Genomic DNA, 24,405 nt, shown 5'->3' with positions numbered 1-24,405 from the left:
CGTACTCTAATAAGTATGGTTTCTTAGACCTCCTGGCCTTGGTATTCCCTTATGCTACTTATACAGTCAATTGCATAAATATTTCTTTGCTGCTGAACAAGGATCAGAATTCAAATTTTATTTCCTGCGGGTGGGAGTCGGGAGGAGAAGCAATATCTAATTGGTAGCTTAAGAAAATTACTGCATTATGGTTTAAATCTGTGAACAGTATGGTGAACATTAATTTTCCCTAAGAAAGAATATTCAGTTCTTTCACGTAGAGAATTAACTCCTCTCAGGATCTTTTGTCACAGCACGACCTCTTCCAATTTTTCCCCTAAACTTTTTCTATCATCTCATTCAATTTTGGAAATGGACCTCTGAAGATACCTCATCCACACTTCTTATTTCACAAAGGAGGAAACTGAAGCCAAGAGAGGATAAGAGATTTGCTCAAGATGACAGGAGCAGAGATGGGATCAGGCCTTCTGGATCTACGCTTACTTTTCGGTCTAGACCTTGACATTGGCACCTCTTTACGCGGTTGACTCTTCTTACTCTTGTTAGTCAGAACCCTAAAGCAGCAAAATAAACCTTACCACATACAAAAGACACAGCAGTAAAGCTAACATTGGTGGAGTACTTAATGTATGCTAAACCTTCTAAATGCTTTCCATGTTAATTCATAAATTAATCCTTGTAACAACCCAGTATGGTTGGTATGATTATACTCTCCATCTACAGATGAGGAATCTTCACACAAAGTGAAGGTAGCCAGGGGCTTAAAAAACAGAAGAGACTGTGGCAACCACCCTATTTCCTTGGGTCAGCTAGTGTCCAGCTCAAGGAAACTGTGAATTTGTGGGAAGGCTAAGCTGTAGTTGCCATTTCTTTCCATTTTCCGAAAGAAGCTGAAAGTTGAGATTTTTATGTGAAATTTCCCAGATGGCGGCGCATTAAGAAAAAAGTAGCACTTGTCTCCAAAGACACACACATACACACACCTCTGTACTAGCACTAAGACCTCAGATATGCCTGAAAACATTTGAAAATGATAGTATTCATTGTATAAAACTCTTGCCTAATTAAAGTTCCTGGAGGAATAATGGTTCTCAAAATTGGGAGAAGGGATACACATATTAGGAACCCTATCTGTGCCTCTTCTTTATTCCTTCATAGAGGGGAAAAAAAAAACTATCCCAGAAAAGAAGGCAAATGCCAGCGTCCTTTGACTCATTACATACTTACAGACTATCGATGCCATTTGTGCTACAGCAGGGGGGCTCCCAGGGTGAGGTAATGCCTTTCTACCGGGAATGAGGGGTGAACCAAAAGTTAAGCATCACCTTCAGTGAGGTTTTCTTAGCTAGCTTCTCTTCCCAAATCCAAGAAAGTTGGTGGCCTTTGTCAGTTTATTTTAGAAATGAGGAAGACAGAGTTGCCAATTTCTTGTTCTTGTTCAATCAAGGGGTGAATGAGTTTCTTACAATGAAGTCACTCAAACTAAAACTCCCTCCTGTTTATCCCAGTGCTGGCTGGCAGCTTTATCGAGGCTCTCTCGTGTGTCCAGGGGTGTGTACTGCACACCAGTGCACACACTCTTTTTTGGTATATGACCCATAACTTGACATCTACTATTTTAGAACAAATACATGCAAGAATATAAAGAATGATGGTCTTTAAAAAAATTAAATGTACTTTTAAAGCAATTCCTAACAATTCTCAATAAATCACCTGAGAGAGCTTATCAGAAGATAAAAGGCATAGATTTGGAAACTGGCTTCCTATGGACTGTATTAGACTCCATAGGCAGGCTTTGGCACAGAGGAACTACAAATTAAAATTCTTAATTGTCGACATTTAAAAGTTAGAAAATTTTGTGTTAAAAACCAAATTTCCAGATTCTCTTGAAAAACCTGAAAATTTTTAAAAGTGAGTCCATATGATGTGTTTTATATGCAAATTATTTAAATGGCAATACTCAGTCACTTGTTTGAGCTTAACAGGCATTTCAGGCATAAGAGAAACCCTCAAGTTTTGACTAGTTTACTAATAGAAATATGTAACTAGACGATTGGAACTATGATTTCCCTCGTCTTACAGATGAGTCAGCTGAGGCCCAAAGATGTGAAGTCAGTTAACCAAGGTCAAACAGATGGAAGAGGGAAAAAAGATCTGGATATAACACTAGCGCTCCCGTACTAAACCACCAGACCAAGTTGGAAGTCCTAAGTTTCATAATAGACGTTGCTTAGACAGAAGTAAAGGGAGTAAAGAAAAGCAAACTGGTGACCTTTTAGAATGAGGAAAAAGCAAAAAAATCCCATCTATTTAATAGGAGCAACATTTAAAGAATAGAGTAATGAAAATAAGATGGATAGAAAACGATGGCTTATACAACTTAGAGAGTCATAGAGAACCTTCCACCCAGCCTCTGGCTCTACGTATGTACCCCGTCAAAACCAGCATATAAAGCCCAAGCCAGGACAAACAACAGTTGTCCTGGAACATCTCCTGTTTACTCCTAAGTTACTGCTCACCATCCAACCTCCATGGCTCCTGGATTATAGGGTCATGCCAGTTTTGCCTCCAATTTCCCTTAATAGACATAACTTCATTCTCCTCTGATCTCCTTGTCTTCCTCAACTTTGAGGAAGAGGCTCTCTTTGCCAAGGCCTCATGCCTTGAGAGGGTCTCAATCACATCCTTTCCAGAGACGGGCTCAAAAAGTTATACCCCAGGAAAAGTCATAACCATAATTGATCTCTCAGTTAACAAGTCTTTTCCAGGTACCACACAATATGTTAAGTGCTTGAAATACATCTTCTCACTTAATCCTCAAAAGAACCCTATAACAGAATTGTTATTGTTTCCACTTAACAAATGAGGAAACTGAAGCACAAATGGATTATGTAACTTGGTAAAAGCCACACAGCTGGTAAGGTTACGAGCCTGAATTCAAATCTTGGTTTGCCTGACTCTAAAGCCCGTGATGTCACCACTAGGTATGTTACTTTGCTACATCATGATGAAAGGATTCCAAATGAAAAGCTAGAGATTGTTGGTGTGAACGAACATCAAAGTGTTTGAGATTCTCAATCTGTTCTATTTGATCTACATCTCCAATAACAACAGACAGACATCTCTCTTTTTCTGACAGTTAAATTAGGAAGTATTCTCTTTCTACTGAGGCCATAATAAAACCCAACTAGTATTTTTCCAGAGGCATTTTAACTGATTAATTCTGAAGACCTGATTTAACAGCAGGTCAATTTCAATGTTAAAGCATGTTGAGAATTGTAATCTTACTGCCAAATTTTCCTAAACAGATCATTTAAACCCACTGACACATTCAGAATATTCTGATAGCTTTCCAACATTTCTTCAAAGCAAGAATCATCACATGAGGGAAGTATCTTAGCATGCGTCACATGCAGGTTTTGTTTTAGATCCAGTATAAAGGTTTGTATGTACATTTGAGGTGTTCCCATTCATCTAGCAGTGGTTTCTGGTGCTTTGTTTATGTTTGGGAGTAATTTGGTTAGTTTAGTTCCTTCACAGCCTCCTTTCAAGTGATATTTGTTTATCAGCCACAAATGCAGTCACATTAATCCATTTTGATAAGCTAAATAAACCCCTGCAGTTCGTCTATGATGCAGCCCATATGTAAATGAGCTGTATATTCTTGCAGGAGAGACATGCACGATTTCAGTCTAGTCATCCTTGCCTAATGTGGCTGTCAGGTGTGTCAAGAGCAACAGATGCTTGTTTGACAAAGGACCTTTTTATTCTGGCTAATTAAGCAGTTGGACACACCCGCCTGTTAACGGTTCTGCTTTGTACAGCCAGCTCTGGTTGAATCATGCGAATCTACAGCTAAATAGGCCACATTTTGAAAGAAGGCTAATTAACCCCTAGGAGAAGGAAAAGAATATTGCAAAAACCCAGCTGCTGAATGTGACAAGATTAGCATTTCTTCAACCTGATGGGCAAAACCTAGGCAAAGCAAATGTGTTTGGAACAAACATGCATTATTGCATGTTTCAAGGCAGTCAAATGTTCTTTGTGAAACTTCCTGAAGATTATTTAATACACTCAAATTCACAGTTGGATTCCTTTCATTACACACAATGTGCATGCCAGATTAAATAGTTTAACAGTCTGACCTAATCAATTACTTATCAAACAGAACTATATAACTGGGCTAGGTTAAAAATAGGTAGTATCATCTGATATTTATTGGAATTTTTCATCCTGAAATAATTTGCTCTCCAAAAAAAAGCAAAGTCTGCAAAGTTTGGTTCCACTACGCTAATTGTACTGTTTTGTTTTTTTTTACCCTGAGGAATGTAACAGGTTTTAATTCAGTACAGAAAATAAAAACCTGTAATTTAATTTTCAAGTGCAACAGGGAATTTCCTTCCTTCTTCCTTAGTATAGAAAAATAAAAGAAGCTAATGCTAATTCTCACCTGAAACAAATTAACCAAAATTATTATGATAGTCACTTAATAGTTATAGTAAAAATAAATTACACCTAAAATGTGACATTAAAGAATAAGTTATTTACTCAGAAACCTGGTTCAACATAAGAGCACAGGTATGCTATTTAAAGAAACGATTTGTCATAATTTAATATTACTATTTTTAAAATGCAGAACAAGGAGTTCAACATCTGTATGCTTTCAGGAGAAAGATCTCAACTCATAATTGAAGTTTTGCAGCATAAAATTTGTATTACTAATACTGGTTAAGCTTTCCGCATTCTTGAATAAACGTTAGAAAATGTTGGTATATATAATGCCCATAGCAATTAAAATTTCTATCTATAAAAATTAGACAACTAAAATGAGTCATGCTTTTTGGAAAAAAATAGCTGATATGTGCTTTCCTGAACATAAAATTAGGGTAAAATGTATGTACTTCTGATGATTCAAACTCAGTAATATAAAATAATAGGGCATATTAGAAATTATATACATATATATGGTTTAAAAATCATATGATTAAGTTTTTTTTTTTGAAACTCACAAAAGTATACTGAGCTGATTAATTTATCTACAAATGTAAAACACTTTGACATGGCTTTTTTCCCACTTCAGCTAGAACAAATGAAAGAAACTGGTTAAACTATCAACTACAGTCAGTCTTTTTTTTACTTAAAATACACCTCTGTGAAAAGTTTATTCATTGTAAAACACGAGGCTTTATCAAATCAATAACTGAAGAGATGTGAAAAGAAACTGTGATTTTCTATATTTTAAAAGCTCTGCTTTTTTATTTAGGTTTGATGTTGTAACCCCACTGACTGTATACAATTAATCTTTTGTACTAAATTGATCTGTAGAAAAATGATGGGATAATAATAGTGTAGACTGCCTGGCAGTCATCTTCCTCTGATAACTGATGACAGAGATTAATGTTGGTGATGCTTAATCAGCACACCTGATAACTACACAGGTTGCCTGGGTAACATTTTTCACTTTTCAAACACAGATTTTCTCTTAACTAATTCTTCCTTTGATTCAAAATAGATCATGAAAAACTGTTTCCTTGGAGAACAAATATCAAATTAAAGTACTTTAACAGTTTTAATTTTAATGGACTCATTACTTAAAAAATAAAAAAATCCATTAACATATTACTGAAGCCAAACTGCTGAAGTGATGTAAGTTTTTTTTTTTTATCTCTTATTTGTTTCTTGTTAGCAAGAGAAGCTGTTACCAGGCACAGAGGTAATTCTGGGGAAAAGAGAATTAGGTGCTTGCCCAGTCTACGGCTGATGCCACCCAGGCATTTTCTCTCACTCACATTCACAATTAGTAAGCAAATCGGTCTCACCTAGATGACGTATGACATATGCTAACAAATGGGAGTGCTCACACAACAACTGAAAGAAAAGAAAAAATGAACAAACAAAAATTTCTGAGTATCCCACACTTTTTTTTCCTGGAGAAAGGGTCTGAGAACAAAATGATACAGCATACAGAAAGATTCTTACCAAATCCTAGAAACAAAGCTATAAATGTTTCTTACTATTGGTCAATCCTGTCCTGAGAATGACTAGAACCTACTAGATGGAGTATTTAATGATAATAGCACTTAGAACTGAAAAATGATGAACAATGAGCATTTTGTCATAAATCTATCATCTTCATTTTTAGAGACATTAATAAGAATAGCTACCATATGTTGAAAATTTACTATGTGATAGATGCTTTGCATACATTCAACCCTAATTTTAACTGTGACGTAGATATTTCCATTTCACAGCAGAGGAAAGTAAGGTTTAGAGATTAAGTAACTTGCCCAGGGTCACAGAACTACTAAGAGATAGAGCCAGGATTCAAGTTCAGGTCTGTCTCCCTCCAATAATGGCACCTGACACTGGACCCCAGTTGGCTGACCAGACAGCAGCAGCATTAGGGCTATTTTAGAGACTTTAAGAGATAAGGTAGTCTTTGGAGACTTTGGGCACTAACAAAGAGTTCTAGATTTGAACAAATAGATACAAATATCACATGAATTGCAAATATGTACCGTACCTAGTATGTGATCACTATGATGCCATCAAAGCTATAACATTTATGAAATAGAAAAGCATTATCATGGGTTAAAAGAGACCTGCACTCACCTTGTCTTCACAAAATATTTTACAGATGAAAAAGGAAATAATACAAGAGACTTATTTACTTCCAAGAATTTAAATTTGTCCTAAAAACCAAAACTTGTCAAATGAGGGCTCATTAAGTATATATATAATATTATACACAAACACAAAGATGTTCACTCAAATATTGCTTATGACAGCCAATAATAAGCAACCGAAATGTCTGTAACCGGGGAACTAATAAGTCGTTCTATTCTATATTTCTATAATGGAATACTACACAGGTCTCTAAAAATCGGCATGGAAAGATGTTCATAATACCGTAAGCATAAAAAGTAGGTTGCAAAATAATACGTAGCTCAGAATGCAGTCTTATTCACAGATATATAACTGCATGCTTTGGGAAAATTCTTGAGGCTATATACAATAACATCAGTGTACCTCCTAAGATCTCCTGGAAGATGAACTTTCCCAAACCAATGGCCATAAACTTTGGGTGGTCTCGAGCCAACTTGCTGCTCAAAAACAGCATGGCTCCAGTGAGCCATCTTACCCGAGAGCCATCCCAGAAAGTCAGCCTTAGAGTCTGTGAAATAACCCTGTAAACCCCCAAATACCTGTACAGTATTTGGTCTGTTCAGCAGCTGGGTAATAGCTCAGCTCCCTTCCTACTCGAAACTCTCAAAGTGCTCCAATAAACAGCATTTTCAATGTTTCTAAGGCAACAGACTATTTAAAAAACTTATCTGGAGACTGTATCTACAGATTCATTCACTGTTAGTTTCATGACCTGTGTCATTTTCTGATGAAAGAAGGAAAACTATCCCCCAATGTCAAATGTGATCCCTTCCTTATGACCAGTACCTACTGCCTAACTCAGAGTCAAGACATGAATTTCAATTCTGTTCCCTTGTATTCACACTCGTAAGAGCAGCGGTGCCTCTTCCACGGATCTCAAACTGAGGAGAGGATACAGGTGGGGAATCTAGGTGTTTAGTCCCATCAAGCAAACAAGTACTCCCTTTTTAAACTAGCCCAGTGACATCTGTTTATTCTTCCTACGTACCCTAAACTTTACACAGAAGTTTTCTCTTCTTCCCCCTAAACTCACTAGTATGGTTTTATCCACACATATCAAAGTACTCACCCTACCTTATGTTTTGGGTTAATAAACAAGAATATGCTTGCCAACTAGGGCTTCCAAATGGTCTTCCTTCAGATGAGATGAGGGCAAAGACTGGCTCAAAAGACAGCATTGCTTCAAGAGCCACAAGAGAAAACAAGCAGGTAGTGTTGCCCCCAAACAGGTGTATTTCCTTTGGATTTCATAGGGAGTGAAGGCAAACACAGGAATTCTTAATTTTCTTCACACCAGAAAAGGCTCCAATAACAACCTTCTTCTTGGATTCTCTTGCCCACGCAAGAAGTTTTTCTATTTTTTTCTAGCTCTTTTCTCTTTATAAAAGAATAGAGCCTTTTGCAGTTCCTAACTATTCCAATGACAGGCTCAAAGAGATCAACACATCTAAAAGGGGAAAATAATACTGTATAATAACACTGCTAATAATGGAAACAATATACCCCACTTTAAATGTACAGTATTTTAAAGAACTGAATTCTCACTACTGCCATTTTTTGGCAAATGTAGTGAACATGGGTGTGGGTGGACTTGAAAAAAAATCTGTATATTCACACATACATAAATTCTGGAAATAATTGCTATAAAACATAATGCTATTAATCAAATGACATTTTTACACTGACTTTAGTTATAAAATATATGTGTACACACTTGGAAAAAAGGCTTGGCCAAGATGAAAATTAAAACAGATTGAAGATTCTAGCCAACTCTGTACATTCACCAACTTAACAGAAAAATCGTTTCTCTCTAAAAATCGATAATATTTGAAACAAGTCAATCATACTGAACTAAAGACACTGTTCCTTCGGAGCGTCTTTTATGGGAATCGGTGGTGCACTCTGTACATGACTGTCCTTCCAACTCACTCTAAAGCAATTTCTTAGCTCTAAAATCAGTAGTTCCTTCTAAAGTGGGTTATCTTAGGCTATCTCATAAATCCAGGGTTAACACCCCTAGCTGGGAGTATTCATATGCTTAAAATCACCTACAAGTTCTTTATTACTAAAAGCTATTGGCATTATGTAATGTTTTATGTAAATGTGAAATATTACCCGAGTTTTATTTTCCACCCTTCCTCCCCCTCTTACACTTTGATGGTCTTCCCAAGGGGCTAAAAGAAGGAAAGAGAACTCTTCCTTTATTCCCTAAAATATATTAATAGTAACTGTCCTATCATTTCTTTCAGCACCAAACTTTTCCCTCTCAATTCCCAAATCTAATCAATCACTAAATCTAATGATTCTGCTTCCTAATCTATCTCAAAAATCTATTCACATATCTTCATCTCTCCAGCTCCTTAGAGTTGAGGCCACTACCTACAAGAGGTCCCCGGTGCCTTCAGGATAAACTGCAGAGCCTCTACCAGGGCTCAGAAGGCTCCTTAGAACTTAGCTCCCCCCTACCATCTTCCAAAGAGTGCTATACACAATCCAGCCACATGGAACTACTCTAGGTTCCCCAATTCCAGCACCTTTGAACAAGAAGTGCCCTTTGCCTGAAACAATTTTTTTTTCTTCCCACCTCTTCTCCTCTTCATTTCATCTTTCAGATCTCAGGATAAATTCCATTTCCCCCAGACAGTCTCCCAAATTACCACCACTCTTCCTTCTCCCTGGCTCCCCGGCTTCTACACAACTCTGGGACTGGTGTTCACTGGGAGTTCCTTTAGCATCTTATTTTCACTCAGTGAGCAGCAATGATCATATTGTAGTGTAACTGTCTCTCCAACCAGATTATAAACAGCATGAGCAAATGGACTATGCTTATCTTTTTCACCTACAAATATGCAACAGTGCCTAACACACAGAAGATCTTCAATTTGTTGAATGCACAGATGAACCTACAAAGAGGATGAGTTTAAGACCAAGCTGAAACATTACTATTAGAGTATGCTACATCATATAACATTTAAAAATTGTGTAAAAATATAATTTTCTGTCAGACCATTTCCAATCAAGTTATTCATGCAGAATGTTTTCTCTAAATTTTCTAATGTGACTTCACTTTCAATTCCCATTATGGCAGAACTTTACAACTCCTGTATTCTAATGTTTATAAAGCCTTAGCAGATTTTGTATATAATTTTTTATAAAGAAACAAGAAAAGGATTAAGAAAACTCAAATGAGCAAATTAAGTCTTCAGCTATTGCTCTGAATCTCCTGACACATCATTTACTATTTTAATAAGTACACCTGATTCACTGAATTGCGGATTCAGATCCAATGCTCTAATCATGTCATCTCAAAAGAAGTCTCCTGGTATGCTTCCTTTGTTTTTATGAGACAGAAACAGTCAGAGATCTTTAATTTTCATAGCAGAAATGCTAAGAATAAGTAATTAGCCTAATAGTAATTATCCTAACTTCATCGTTAATTAATCACTTGAAATTTATTTGAGCTTGGTAACATTCAGCTGACATACTTCTATGTTCTCTTAACAATCACTGGAACTTTTCACAAAAAAAGTGTATTTCCAGAAGTCTCTAGTTACAAATCAGTTAACATATTTAGGTAAGGATTTTACATACATTAGTTAATCTGTCCAGAAAGCCTGTGAGGTAAGTACTATTATTATCACACTTTTATGGATAAGAAAACTTAGGCCCAAGGCTTAAATAACACCATAAGCCCCCAGGTCACATAGCTAGAAATGGGCAGAATGAAGACTTGAACAAACTGGACCTTAGGTTCCAGGTTCCAGAAGCAAAAACTGGTTGCTTTTTTCTTTCTTTTTTTAACCTAGCAACATGCTGTGTTAGGCTTATAATATGACAATTTAAATGTTCTGCAGACCAACTACTATGTACTCCTGTCTAAACTCTTTTTTATATTTTTAATCTTCTACAATATAGGAGTTGGACATGCTGTAATCTTTAACCCAGTTATTAATTTTCCATGTTATCCTCCAAAAAATATTAATTTCATGTCCAGCAATGCTGAGTACCTGACAAGATGGCTATCTATTATATTCTCTGTATCTCGGCAAAGATTGATAAAAATGCTGAATCATGTGGTTCTACACTACCTCTGCTAAAGCATGAACACAGACAGGCTGGCTGGAATTTGACTCAGGGCTCACAATGCGCAAAAACAAAAGTACGATATCCTTTGTCTCTAAAATCTTACAGTTGAGCTCTCAGGTGCTCCTCATCAATTCCACTTCTAAATTAAAAAGAATGACTAGTTGCAGCTTCTTAGATGCCCAAAGAAGGGACAGCCTCAACTCATTAATTCACAAAAAGCTGATTCCTGGTGAAACCAAAAGGTCTTTGGCACAGGCAGCAGGAGTTGCTGCTCCCTGATCTTAACTCTTCAGGCACAAACGACCTTCAGTAAGTCCAAGAGAAATTTACTTAACTCTACTATCCAGTAGCATTTGCAATCAAGGACAGTAATTGGAAAGCAGGCAGAGCTTTAAGGAGGTTACAGGCCAAAGACAGAGTTCAGGAATACTAAACCCCATAGCAATGCTCTGGAACAGTCCTGTAGTCCAATGAACATCTCTGTTCCTGCTTGAGCACAGGACCACCTTTCCTTGACATATGCCAAGTGATTCATCACATACGTTTATCTATTCACTTTGTGTCAAATATTCATATGAGACATATTTTGCTACAGTGTTCAGAAAAAAGTAAAATATTTTGCTACAGTGAACAGAGAAAAGTAAAAATTTCTCAGTTCTCACCCAGACCTCTTACTGTACTTCTTCAATGTCTCAGAAAGTCTGTGTTTCGGTAGCCATGTCACAGACACACACGCACACACACAATGGGTATTTAGCATCAGAAACAAAAGTCAGGTTGAAAACACTAAGTACATCACACATGTGCAAATACACACAAAGGCAGAAGACCTTCCAAATGACTCCACCTTTGGCTGTAGAGTACGGCTGAGGAAAGGAAAAGCTAATTCTAAAGGGGCAGTGCTCTTCCCTACAGCTTCATTGTCTCCTACCCCAGCGGAGATGGTGATGGAGGCATGATAACACTAGGTCTCCTTTGCCAAAAATCAACTTGCTAAGAATCATTTTGCCTAATGGCCAATTCGACAAATTGACCAATTTACTCAAAATTTGTTTATTTTAAACATTTATCCTACTTACATAACTTAAGTATTGAATAAACAGTTTTAAAGGGCCTTTGAAAATGTCTTTGATCCTTAACATTGATGAGTTCAAAGTTCTAATTTATCTGAAATTTTGCTACAAGCCACCACACTGTAGCCTACCCATAACTATATTCTAGAATTTCATCATTTTCGGGGCCACTGACTTTTGAGAATGGGCACTTAATTTCAAGGGTTGCGCCTGTCTTGAAAGGGAGTTTATGGATGATAAGAGAGAAGGTTTATTTCTTTTGACATGTTTTTCATACATTAAACACATTCTCGGTACTTCTCTTAATTCACAAATTTGTTAACCAGTTCAACTAGATAAATATGATGCTTTGGTTTTAAGCAACTGTAAGGTGTTTGTATATGAAATATCAATGATAAGTTTGGCACTCAGCTGGGCTGGACTGATAAATATTTCTGTTGCAAACCATTAGCAGTAAAATTGCTATGGAAAAATTGAAACCAAATTAAAACTAATTAATACTTGCCACCAAAAAATTTAAAAGCTTTTGCAACTATTTAATGCAGTGTGATTTGTGATAAACCATATAGGGAGTTAATCAAACATATTTTAGGCAGCTGATAATTTGGAAAACTGGTTCTTAGGCAACTGATAAACCAGAGCACTTCGTAAATTAAAAAAAATTGCCACTCAGTGAATTTATGTTTCAGCACACTCCATTCAGTAAATTGATCACTCAGTAAAAAATATTTGGGGAGAGGGTATAATAGGTTTTCAGATAAATGGCTTACTTCTCAAAATCACAGCATTTAAAGTTAAAACGTATCCAGGAGATCATCTAGTTCAGGTCCCCATTTCACAGGAAATCTGAGACCAATTAACCAAATGGATCCATCAGTTAGTACCAGAGTTGGCTTTAGAACTCAGAATTCCTAATTCCAGTCAACAGCTCTTGCTAACAGTCTACGGTGTATAAGAGAAGAAAGAAGGAAGGCACTCAAAAACAAGCAAGCAGTTCTGCCAGAAGCTCGAAGTGCTTACTACACAGTGAAAGAAATACTCATAATACGGAGAATGAATTCCTAAAATAAGAGGGTCTCTTACACATTTCCAAGTTTCTTTCTCCCGTAAATGAATAATGCACTGTTTCAGGATGTTTAACAAGATTTCAAGTAAAGCAATCTTTGTGTGTATCTCTCTGTGTGTGCGCGTGTGTGTGTGTGTGTGTGTGTGTGTGTGTGTGTTTATCAACTAAAATGGTTCACTGGATTTTATATTCTGTAGAGATTCTGAATCATCTTGCAAAATTGTTTTTTCCCTCAGGTACATGGAGCATCGTGGTGACCTAGGCTCAGTATTGTATTATTATATGGAGTATCTGGGTGTTTCAAGCTCAGAATTTTATCATCATATTATCTCTGTATGCAACCTATAATACACAAACTGACTGTGTTTACACTGAAAGAAAGAAACCAAAAAAGCTAATTTCTAGTTTTCCAGGAAGAAGCGGGAGACGCAAAATTCACCACCATGGTAACTGCCACCAAAATAAACAAGGAACAAATTCTGAATTTTCACATGCAGCAAATAAGTGCAATTTTGGGGTGTGAGACGGAAACCTTTTAAATGTAATGGTTTGTGTAACAGCTTTTACAAGGTGTACTTTTCACTGTCAAACAGCATGAAATGCTCATAAGGGTAATCAGTTTTAGACAGCAGGTTTACAAGCTTTCCACAACGTGTACTATTTATTCATGTTGAAATGTTTGGCAATTACTTCTTTACATATTATGTTCACGCTTTCTTTTTAAAAATTTAAAATTGTTTTGTACAAATGTGACTCTGAAACAAACCATAAGGCTTGACTTCCTTACTCACTTGCTGTATATTGTCGGTTTTTATCTCGTAAGTTGTCCACAACCAATTTACACAGTAGTCCTCCAGCAATATGGAAGGATATTATAACAAGGTGAAAGTAAGCACTTCCTAATATAACCTACTCAAAAATTATATGTTCTATGTAACCTTTCTTATGAAGGTAATATACGTGATTTTCTGGTTATACTATAATAGTAGGCTAGCATGTACATATTATATTCAAAACCATACACAAATATGGGCTGATTACTTATGGCTCCGTGGAGTCATTTTTCACACGCACCAGATTCACAAGAATGGATTTTTCTCAGTGCAATTGAAAGGTTATTTACATATGAAAACTCCACTCACTTTTCTTACAGGCTTTACTCAACACAGAACGATAAATTCTTTTTCATTAAGACAACAGTAGAATTTTTTTAATGTAGGCTAATGAATCAGTCATTCTTCCTCACCCTCTCTTTTCCTTCTCTCCCTCCCTGTTCCTTTCTCTCTGCCTTCTCTCCCTTGCCTCTTTCCCTTTTCCCTACTGGCTCCACCTTCCCAAATACAAGGAGCTAGTTAGGCCCACAGTTAAACAGTAGCCACACAACAGCCCCACCAAATTGCTCTAAGTCTGTAAGCTGAATCGGCAATGTAACATGTCATTTTTTTCCCTTTGAAATTGTTTTTGTAAAACGAATTTTGACATTATCTATAGGCTTGATCTTACAGACTCCCCATTTCGATCATTATAGATATCGAAAATAACAGCTGAACTATTTTTCAATACTAACAGGTAAGCCATATGTCCAAAGTATTCGGTGTCTCAAAGCAAAGCTTACTGAGAAATCAGGTCACCAGCGCTGAATATTCATGGCTTGTACTTTCCAGACTACAGTCTGAATCTCCATAGTGAAGCTCTACCATACCACTTGACCCTGGCATCTTATGAATTACGGAATTTAGCTCTTAACATGACTCCAAGGTAACTCCACTTTATTTTTGTTTTTAAGTGCACAAATAGTAGTTAGCAGTCGAAAGGTAAAAGCAAAGGCTTCCAACAACTGAGGAAGGAGAGACTTATTAAATCATTTTGCTTTTTCTCTTCCTCAGAGGACTCTAAACAAAATGATCATTTTCCTAGGGTAAATATATTGAGTAAAAAGTCATAAAAGAAAGGTGCAAGGGTGAAGATGACATTTCTAAAGTTCAACAGCTGTTGCTCCAAGCCCATGTAAGTCAGGGAAACCTCTGAGCCCTGAGGTGGCTTCCAGAGATGCAATGAGACTGCAGCAAAAGCTACTGCCTGGTTCCAAAACAGAGGAGGCTGTCCATTTTTTTAGGCATGCCAACCCCATTATGAAGTTATTTTTATAGAGTTAAATTTATGACTATCTTTAACTTCCAGGAAAAAAACTACAAATTCCTTACTTTTAAAATTATTGTTGCTGGCAACTCTAGTGTTATAAATTCATTTTTCTTTCAAACATAATATTAATACAGCTACCACCAATGCTGAAAATCTGTTTATTGTTTAATGTGAGTTGAATAAATCAATAAATATAGAATAGAGAACTCAAAAAAGTAACATTCTACTGTGTTTTATATTGATGAATCTAAAAAACGGCACTTCTTAAGTTGGTTCTCAAGCACAGGCTTTATGTACATGAAAGTTTATCTCAGTTTAAAAAGAAAAACCAAAAAATCCAAAAAGCCCTTTCTTTGGGAAATACATACAATATATACATTTCTACAAAATTTGTCACCTTATAGCAATACCTAATTTTTTTCAATTACAAACTTTTCTCCTAAAGAGAATTTGTCCAACATCTACATATTATTAGAACATTATTAAAATATTTGTTACAGTATAACATAACACAAACCAAGTAAAACTTTTAAGTGCACTCAATTTACTCAATAAATTATTTTGTTAAATATTATGAATAAGACTCAATAATAATTAACAATTCACAATTTAAGTGATTTATATTCCTTCCCAAGAACATACAATCAAATTATTTTTACATGAGAGTTAAATGAATATTTGGGGGACATTATAGTTTATGATTTGTTTGAGTTGCTCAGGAGTGAACTCTTTTCCCTTTATTTTATTTTTAAATGGCCTACCTTCAGGACTTAGATTATGCTCTTTTTCATGTAAAGGTTTAACTATACCTGAAGGGAAGAAAAAAAAATCTCAATAGAAAAAATTATCTATTGAGAATTTATTATCTACTACAGATCCTGGACACTATTTTTTGAAGAATTCATCACTGCCTCCTTTTCTTCTTGCTTTGAAGGCAAGAAACCAGTGCTTCTTGAATGTGGAATTTAACCTAACAGCTTACTGCTTTACCATCTTTAGAGTCAAGATAGTTTGAGCAAATACAAGCTAAGTTGTGTAATAGAGCAGTTCCCTGGCAACTGTGAGTAAGGCTGCAAGTGAAAAACCTTTTAAGCTTTTTTGCATAGTATCTCAGTGTAGGAGGATGAATACCAAGTAATAAATCAGATAACAGGGAAAAAATACACCCTCCACCTAGACAGTATGAAGAAACATAAGGCTGTTGTTTGATACCCAAACGATTCTACCAATGAATCATAATTGTTTTTTCCATCCTTGGCTCCTCATTTATATCCAATTTCAAAAAGCTACCACTTATTACTGAGTACCTACCACTAAATTTAACACTTGAATTCTCACAACCTTGTTAAAATATATATTGTTCTCTATTTTATAAAAATGGACAGTGAGGTCCAGAAATACATTTTCAAAGTTTCACCACGAGTAGAGACAACATCGGGACCCACATGGAATTCTATCTGACTATGAATCCATGCCCTTGCCATGATTCAGTCTGCTTGCATTTTTGTTTGTTTGTTTTTCACATTTCCAAGTTAACAGAAACACAATTTCGGTTTCACATTTAAAATTTTCAGCTGCTATGAGACTAGCACTCAAGAATAAAATCATGGTGCTACAAAGTCAGCGAAAAATTTTAAAACATCATGGTCTTCTTTAGTGTTTATTACACATGCCAGTTTGAAAGACAACCCCCTCAAAATGATGGCTGTTTTACCAAAACAGCACATTGCATCAGAAAGCATCTTAATAGGTACAATAATAGTTCCCAATCTATTCATAAATAAAATAAATTATGCCCACAACCTATGTCCACCATAAATTCAAAATTCACTAGTAGAATGCAGACCACTGCCTTTAGATGCTGGGAAAGATGCAAGATAAGGGAAACATTAAATTTCCTGGCTGCCTCCTCTTTTTTTCTCTCTTTAACAGAGACTATTCCTCTAAGATACACTCTTGTCCTTCTGGGTTCCACTCTTCACACACTGTCCCTTGAATAATGTACTCCAGTCTTAATGTTCACCTGTACAAATTATGATGACTTTCAAATCTAACGTCCTTCCTCTTCTTCTATTTGACTTAAATTCTGATCCCATAATGGGAACTGCCTCTTTGCAAATGCCATACAATGAGATCCAAGATGATACTCTCTCTCATACCACATCAACCACAAACTCCCTCTCTCAGTCAATTCCTAGAATTTAGAGGGTAATGTCCCTGACTGTCACAGCCTTTAGCCTTCTGGAAGCTTTATTCACAACTTAGATCTCCCCTGAACTCTGAACCTATTTGGTTTAACTGTCATACCCATTCATGGTAATCTCATCTACATTAACTGTATCTTCCCTGATACATACACAAATGTTGCGAAGTCTAAAGGATGGAATAGAGTTTGAAGAGATAATTGACCTTTAGTGGGAGTCAGGCAATAACTTCCATAATCCTTACATGGCAAGTATATTTGAAGCCCTACAGTGTGCCAAGGAATTTAATTAACAAGGTATTTTATAAATGTTATTCCATTTAATTTCGACAATCAAGATAGGAAATAAATGCTATATGAACACATGGGACAACAACTCTTGAGGTGATTCATTATCTATATTTTAGGTATAAAAACTGAGTGGTTAAATAGTATGTCCAGGGTCATAAATCCAGCAAGCAACAGTACTAGAATTCGAATCTTGGTCTAGCTGACTTGAAGACCAGTATTCTTTATATTATGCTACATTAGGCCTATTTCTGACATTTGCTGAAGTTACTTTAACCTGACCCTCAGTTTCTTCATCAAGAAAAAGAAGAGGTGTCACTAATGTTCCTATGGGAGTAACCACAAGCCAGTAGGAGGGCATCCAGAGTGTGGCATTTTTCAGAGTTCCCACATATACACAAAACACAATACCAGTATGGTCCTCTATTCCACTGCCCCAACTGCTGCTGAGAACTACTGGCTTTTTTTATACTATACAGAAAGTGGTATAGTATTACATGAAGGTATAATATGACAAGTTAAAGGAACATACTGTAAACCATATAGTAACCACTTAAAGAATAAAACAAAGAAGTATAGCAATAAGTCAACAAAGGACACAAGATGGAATCATAAAATTACTCAAGGAATCCAAAAGAAAGCAAGAAAAGAGGAAAAAGGAACCAAAGAACAGACAGGACAAGTAGAAAACAAAGAGCAACGTGGCAGATTCTAACCTAACCTATCAATAATCACATAAAATGTACTTAAAACATACCAGTGAAGAGGTAGAGATTGACAAATCATATAAGAAAGACTAAGCCAAATGTTCTTTATAAGCAACCCATTTTAAGTATAATGTCACAGATGGGTTAAATATAAAAGGACTAAAAAAGATACACTATATCAACACCAGACAAAGGAGATTTCAAAATAGGAAATATTTCCAGAAATAAATAGAGAAATTTCATGATAAAGGAGTTAATTCATCAAGAAAACTTAACAATCCTAAATATAAATGTACCTATTACAGAACATCAAAATACATAAAGCAAAACCTGACTGAACTGAAAATGAAAAAGAGTGAAATGCTCTATCATAGATGAAGATTTTAACGTCTATCTTTCAATAGTTGATAAAACAAGTAGACAGAAAATCAGAAGATATAGAAAAACTGAACACCACCATCAAGCAACCTGACCTAATTGATATTTTATCAAACACTCCACCCAAGAGCTGAATACATTCTTCTCAAATACACAGAGAACAATTAACAAGACAGATCATATTCTGATCACAAAGCAAGTCTTAACAAATTTCAAAGGATTCAAATCTTACAAAGTTGTCTGATCACACCAGAATTAAGTTAGAATCAATAACAGAATAATTCCAGGAAAATTACCAAATATTTGGAAACTAAATAACATACCTTTAAATAACCCATGGGTTCAAGAAGAAGAAAAAGGCAAATTAGGAAGTGTTCTGAACTGGATGAAAATGAAAATACAGTATTTATGAGATGCCTTACCCTCTCAGTAAGTATGAGTGAAGGGAAAAAAAAAAAAGAAGAGTTAAATCAATCAGCAGATTTTCAAGTAAGAAAAATCAAGAATTAAGAATAAAAGAAAGAGGATTATTCATAAAATATTAAAACTGGAAGTATTCTAGGAATCTTTCTAACATTTGTAAACTCACAAACTTACGGAGGAAACAGTTCCAGGGAGAATATATGATTTGCTTAATAGAGTTTATAATAGTAAATATTTTAAAATGAGCAGTCTCTGCTAGTAGCTACATCATACAAATGTCTGAGTTCTTCAAATGCTTACATTCACCTAACAAAAGCAGATAAAGGTTTTATAAAACAAATGTGCCCATTTCTGGGCCAGTATCTGATTAATGTATTTTGCGCTTTATATGCAAGTTTTCTGTTTTCTGTATTTGCACACATAGTATAAAAATTAAGAATAACAAATTCTCAGTCCATACTGCCTGAATTCATACTCTGGCTTTACCACAACCAGGAGCCATAATATTGGACAAGTTATTTTACCCCAGTTTTCTCTACTGTGAAACAGGAATATGCTATACAATGAGAATAAGCAGTTCCTACCTCCAAAAGTGATTTATAAGGATTCAGTAAGTTAATGCCTTTTGTGGGCTTACAACAGGCATTAGGCATAGTAAGAGCTCAATAAATGATAACTATGAATACATATCATTGATGTATAAATTACTTGAAGTTTATTAGGCAAGGCAATGGCTTTCATTATTTTTAATTAGGTGACATCAATTAAAATACAGTATCAGCACAGAAACATGGGTTGCTTCTAATTAGTAAATGTTAAAGTAAAAGCTTATAAGTTATTTGAAAACAATGTCAAAACAAAGCTGGGGCAATTTCTTTTCAAAGCAGGAGACAATGATTGAATGAAAAATTATTACATGGAGTGTTTCTGGATAAACCAAGAAATGCAGTTCTATCACACACGAGATGACACTAAAGTTACACGTCAGGACTATTATTCTGTTGTCTTCAACTGTTCCTTCTAATGGGCACCATTCAACTAGAGTTTATGGATTTAAATATTATAATTTAAAAATGACAAAACATTCATTTCTAAATCTGTTTTTAGATGGATAAAAGGCAGCTTTCAGCAGTGTATCATTTGAACAAATTCCATTTGGTGAAAACAACAAAATAAATGTGGAACACATTTCACATTCTTTATTTTATGCAACATCAATGCTTTCAACACTCATATATTACAAAAAGCACAAAAATAGATGCTGTACTATCAAATTGTAAAGAATACCAAATTGATATAATTATATCTTATAATTTCTTCCAAATATCAAAAGGACAAGCTTTTTTTTTTAAAGTTAAAACAATTTCCTGTGTCTCTTAAGTGTTCTACAGAATCAGGTAAAACAGGTGTATTTTTACTGCATAGCTCCAAATTTTCATATTTTAATTAAACCTACTATTTATAATGCATGCTCTGTCTTATAACAATGACACCAAAGCCTCCTCAGCTGGGCTGAATGAGCATGTGCCTGAATCAATTCAGTAATAAAATATTAAATAAGTCTCACTTATTCTATTCTGTTCTGAGAAGTAGATGAGTAGATTTTCTATACCTTCAATAACATAACTAAAATATCACCGATAACGTTAGCATTTGTAAAACCACTTTTCTCCTCTCCTCATATCACACAAACACTTCTTCTTTACACTCAAAATTAGAAGGAAACCTGTCATGACGGCACTAAAGGCAATGAGACTAGCTGGAAGAGGCAGAAAGCACATCAGTGCGTACAGTACCACCTGTTCCTCTGAGCTCCCTCTCAGCCTCTATCCATCCTTCAGTCAGCCAGGAGTAGATTAAAGCTCTCAGCATGTAGGATACCATCTTCCAAGCCCTTTATAACAATATCAACCAGCAGTTTTCACCACTGGGAGAAGGATCAAGGCCAGGAAAGCACTCATGCACATGTAGAGTATTAATGGGACACTTCTATGGTTCACTGAGTGTAATGCCTACCAAGAAGATAACAGAAACCTGAAAACAGAAGCCCAGAGCAAAGTAAGAAATGTAAGATGGCTCTGAATGCTGATTGAGGTCCCCAATTATCACCATCATCAAATATTTAGCTAAGCTTCACCACTTATGAAGTAATTTTTTACTTTTATTCAAAATTCTTTTATTGAAGTATAGTTGATTTACAACTATATATACTATGTACACTAGAAACTATAGTTTCTAGTGTACAGCCTAGTGATTCAGTTATACATATATACATATTCTTTTATTATAGGTTATTACAAGATACTGAATACAGTTCTCTGTGCTATACAGTCGAACCTTGTTGTTTATCTATTTTACACATAGTTGTTAGTATCTGCAAATCCAAAACTCCCAATTTATCCTTCCCCAACCTCCCCCTGCAGCATAACTGTAAGTTTGCTTTCTGTCTGTGAATCTCTGCTTTATAAATAAGCTTATCTGTGCCAGTTTTTTAGATTTCACATATAAGTGATATCATATATTTGTCTTTCTATGTCTAACTTACTTCACTTAGTATGATAATCTCTAGGTCTATCCATGTTGCTGCAAATGACATTATTTCATTCTTTTTTATGGCCAAGTAATATTCCATTGTATGTATGTATATATCACAACTTCTTTATCATCTGTTGATGAACACTTGGGTTGCTTCCATGTCTTGGCTATTGTAAATAGTGCTGCTATGAACACTGAGGTGCATGTATCTTTTTGAATTAGACTTTTCTCCAGATTTATCCCAGGAGTGGAATTGCTAAATCATATGGTAAGTATTTTTAGTTTTTTAAGGAAACTCTGCACTGTTCACCATGGTGGCTGCACCAATTTACATTCCCACCAACAGTGTAAGAGGGTTCTCTTTTCCCTATACCCTCTCTAGCATTTATCATTTGTGCACTTTTTAACGATGGCCATTCTGACTGGTGTGAGATGGTACCTCACTGTAGTTTTGATTTGCAAGAAAGTATTTTTATATATTTTGTTGCAAATCAAATGCAATTATATATATAATTTTATTTGATTCTCACAACAGTCATATGAAAATATACTACACTTTTATTAATAACTATTTTGCAGGTGAAGAAACTGAACAAGTTTAAGAGACTTGTCTAAGGTTACTTTAACCAGTAAGTGAGCAGGAAATTGACTTCTATTTTCCCCAAAACTGACTGCACACTTCAGTCTTTCAGCTACATTGCTGTATCCCATACAGATAAAGGAACAGGGGAAAATTGAAGGAGGCAGGTTCCATACTAGACAAAGCCAACAATGATTCTTATAAAGCACTGTATTTTTCTCTACCTACCTTTAAACATCAGTTCCATGCCTTCTTTTACTTCCTCACCTCTTTTCATTCCTAGTTCTTTCCTTCAGATGACCCAATGGTCTGAAACCATTTGTTCCATTTAAATCCATTAGATCCTGATCTGCCTAACTAAAGATAACCCTAAGTCAAACCTGAAACCAGCAACTATGGGTCCTTCTCTTCTATTACGTACCCTGACTGTATCAGAAACTGGCCTAAGGAGTAATGGAATTGTGGAACTCTCAGAAGGAAATGTTTCTACTATATGCCATAAAAAGCTGGCAGTCACTATAGGATCAAAATAGTATCTCCTAGATCTGGACTGACTGTTTCCTGCAGGCTCGCCTCACTCAGTGACTGAACTAGAATAAACATGGAGAATAATAAATTAAGCTAAAATGAGCAACAAGATAAGATATTAATGAATCTCTGAAGAACTACCTAGACTGTCATGTTAAGTGTTTACAATTTTTCTGAACTCAAAGCTTACAAGGTTTTGAGGAGTATGTCAAAATGAAGTAAGGGAAGGATGTTAGCAAAAATAACGGAAAAGAAACTCCTATGGGTTAAATGCGTTGCTAGAGAACTGAGTATCTGTCTTTCATTGAAAACTAAAAATAAATTTTAATATAGGAAAAAAAGGAACATTTAAGTCTCCAGGCAGCCAACTTCATAGAGATAACCACCGTTAACAATTTCTAGTCTATTTTATGAAAATAAATGACAGCAGTGTGCATTTTTAAAACAAATACTATCTAGTACTTATTATTGTACAGAACAGCAGTTGATTAAAACTCCTAGCATCTCAAGTCCTTCACCTATATGAAATCAATCATTTGATCATTGTACTAACTCAATAACACAGGGAAAAGGGATATTATCCCCATTTCACAGGTGGGGAAATCAAGGCACGGGACTTGTTTATTGTAGTCTTAGAGGTGCTGTGTGACACAAATGAAATGTAGAACACCACCCTGACAGAATGATGCCGTCTTCTTCACACATTTCCTTCTGCAGTTTCTGTCTCTGCCTCTCTGCTCTCCCATCCCCAACACAATGCACATGAAAGCCTATCAGAGTGTTAACTCCAGCAGGTAAGCGGAGTCCAGCAGTGGGGTCTGCAGTCTTGCTGATGTGAACTATTCACTCTGAAAGCCTAAATACTGTGTTTTTCGATAAATGAATTTTCTGGAAAGAAGAAAAAAGGAAGAAAAAGGAAGCATTTGGAAAAGGAGACCTGATTTGTTCTTTAGAACGGAAAGGGTCCCTAAGAAGGGCAGGATTAGCTAGAGAAAGGACCGGTAAAACAGGATGTTAGAGAACAAACATCAATCCATGGGATTTACTCTAGGTGGAAGACCTTAAGTTAAACCATCCTGACACATGTGTCTCTCACCTGAGAGGAAAGCTGGTCTTCTTTCAGCCCAACAGACGTTTTTCTACACTGCCAAACTGATCCTGACGGCAAATTTGGGTTTTCTGGGTTGTTGTCGGTGGTGATGGTAATGCATGTATGTATGTGTTTGTATTTTTTTTAAAAAGGATGACCTAAAGTCAAAGGCAAAACCACTATGACTCTTCTGCCCTGGCCTGGAGTGGATCTGTCCAAGCCTACAGGATTCAGAATTTACGATTATGAATTTTGAGTTGTTAGACAGCAAAGGAGAAACCTTTCTACTGCCTGCCTCTTCTCTGACCTTTGAGACTACGGAGAATAAAAGATCTCCTAAGTGATTTACAGATCAAATCCAACAATCTGAATCACTCATTATGCTCATTAAGAAGGTTCCATAAAAAGTCACGTTTATTTACAGTTCTGCCCAATTTAGCTACTTGCTTAGTCGGTAAATAATACATATTGTGGAGTGAAAACATGGTATTCAAGAAACAAGGAAACATTGAGCACCTGCCATGTGTAAGGATCTGCTATATATAAGACACATCGAGAGGCAAGGAGTTTTATAAAAACGGACAGCTTCAAAAGAAACGTATTTCAAAAATATGATTTCTGTATAATTCCTGACTGGACT

The 24,405-nt window shown here is 35.7% G+C and overlaps 1 protein-coding gene across 15 annotated transcripts in view; it reads right to left on the bottom strand.

The window, feature by feature from the left end:
• Positions 1 to 24,405, bottom strand: part of RFX3 (regulatory factor X3) — a 280,535-nt gene that overhangs the window by 155,852 nt on the left and 100,278 nt on the right. The gene's annotated exons all lie outside the window — the stretch shown is intronic.

The sequence above is a fragment of the Vicugna pacos genome, chromosome 4 (genome assembly GCF_048564905.1).
Source record: "Vicugna pacos chromosome 4, VicPac4, whole genome shotgun sequence".
Taxonomy (NCBI): Eukaryota; Metazoa; Chordata; class Mammalia; order Artiodactyla; family Camelidae; genus Vicugna; species Vicugna pacos.
This window is presented reverse-complemented; position numbering and strand designations above follow the sequence as displayed.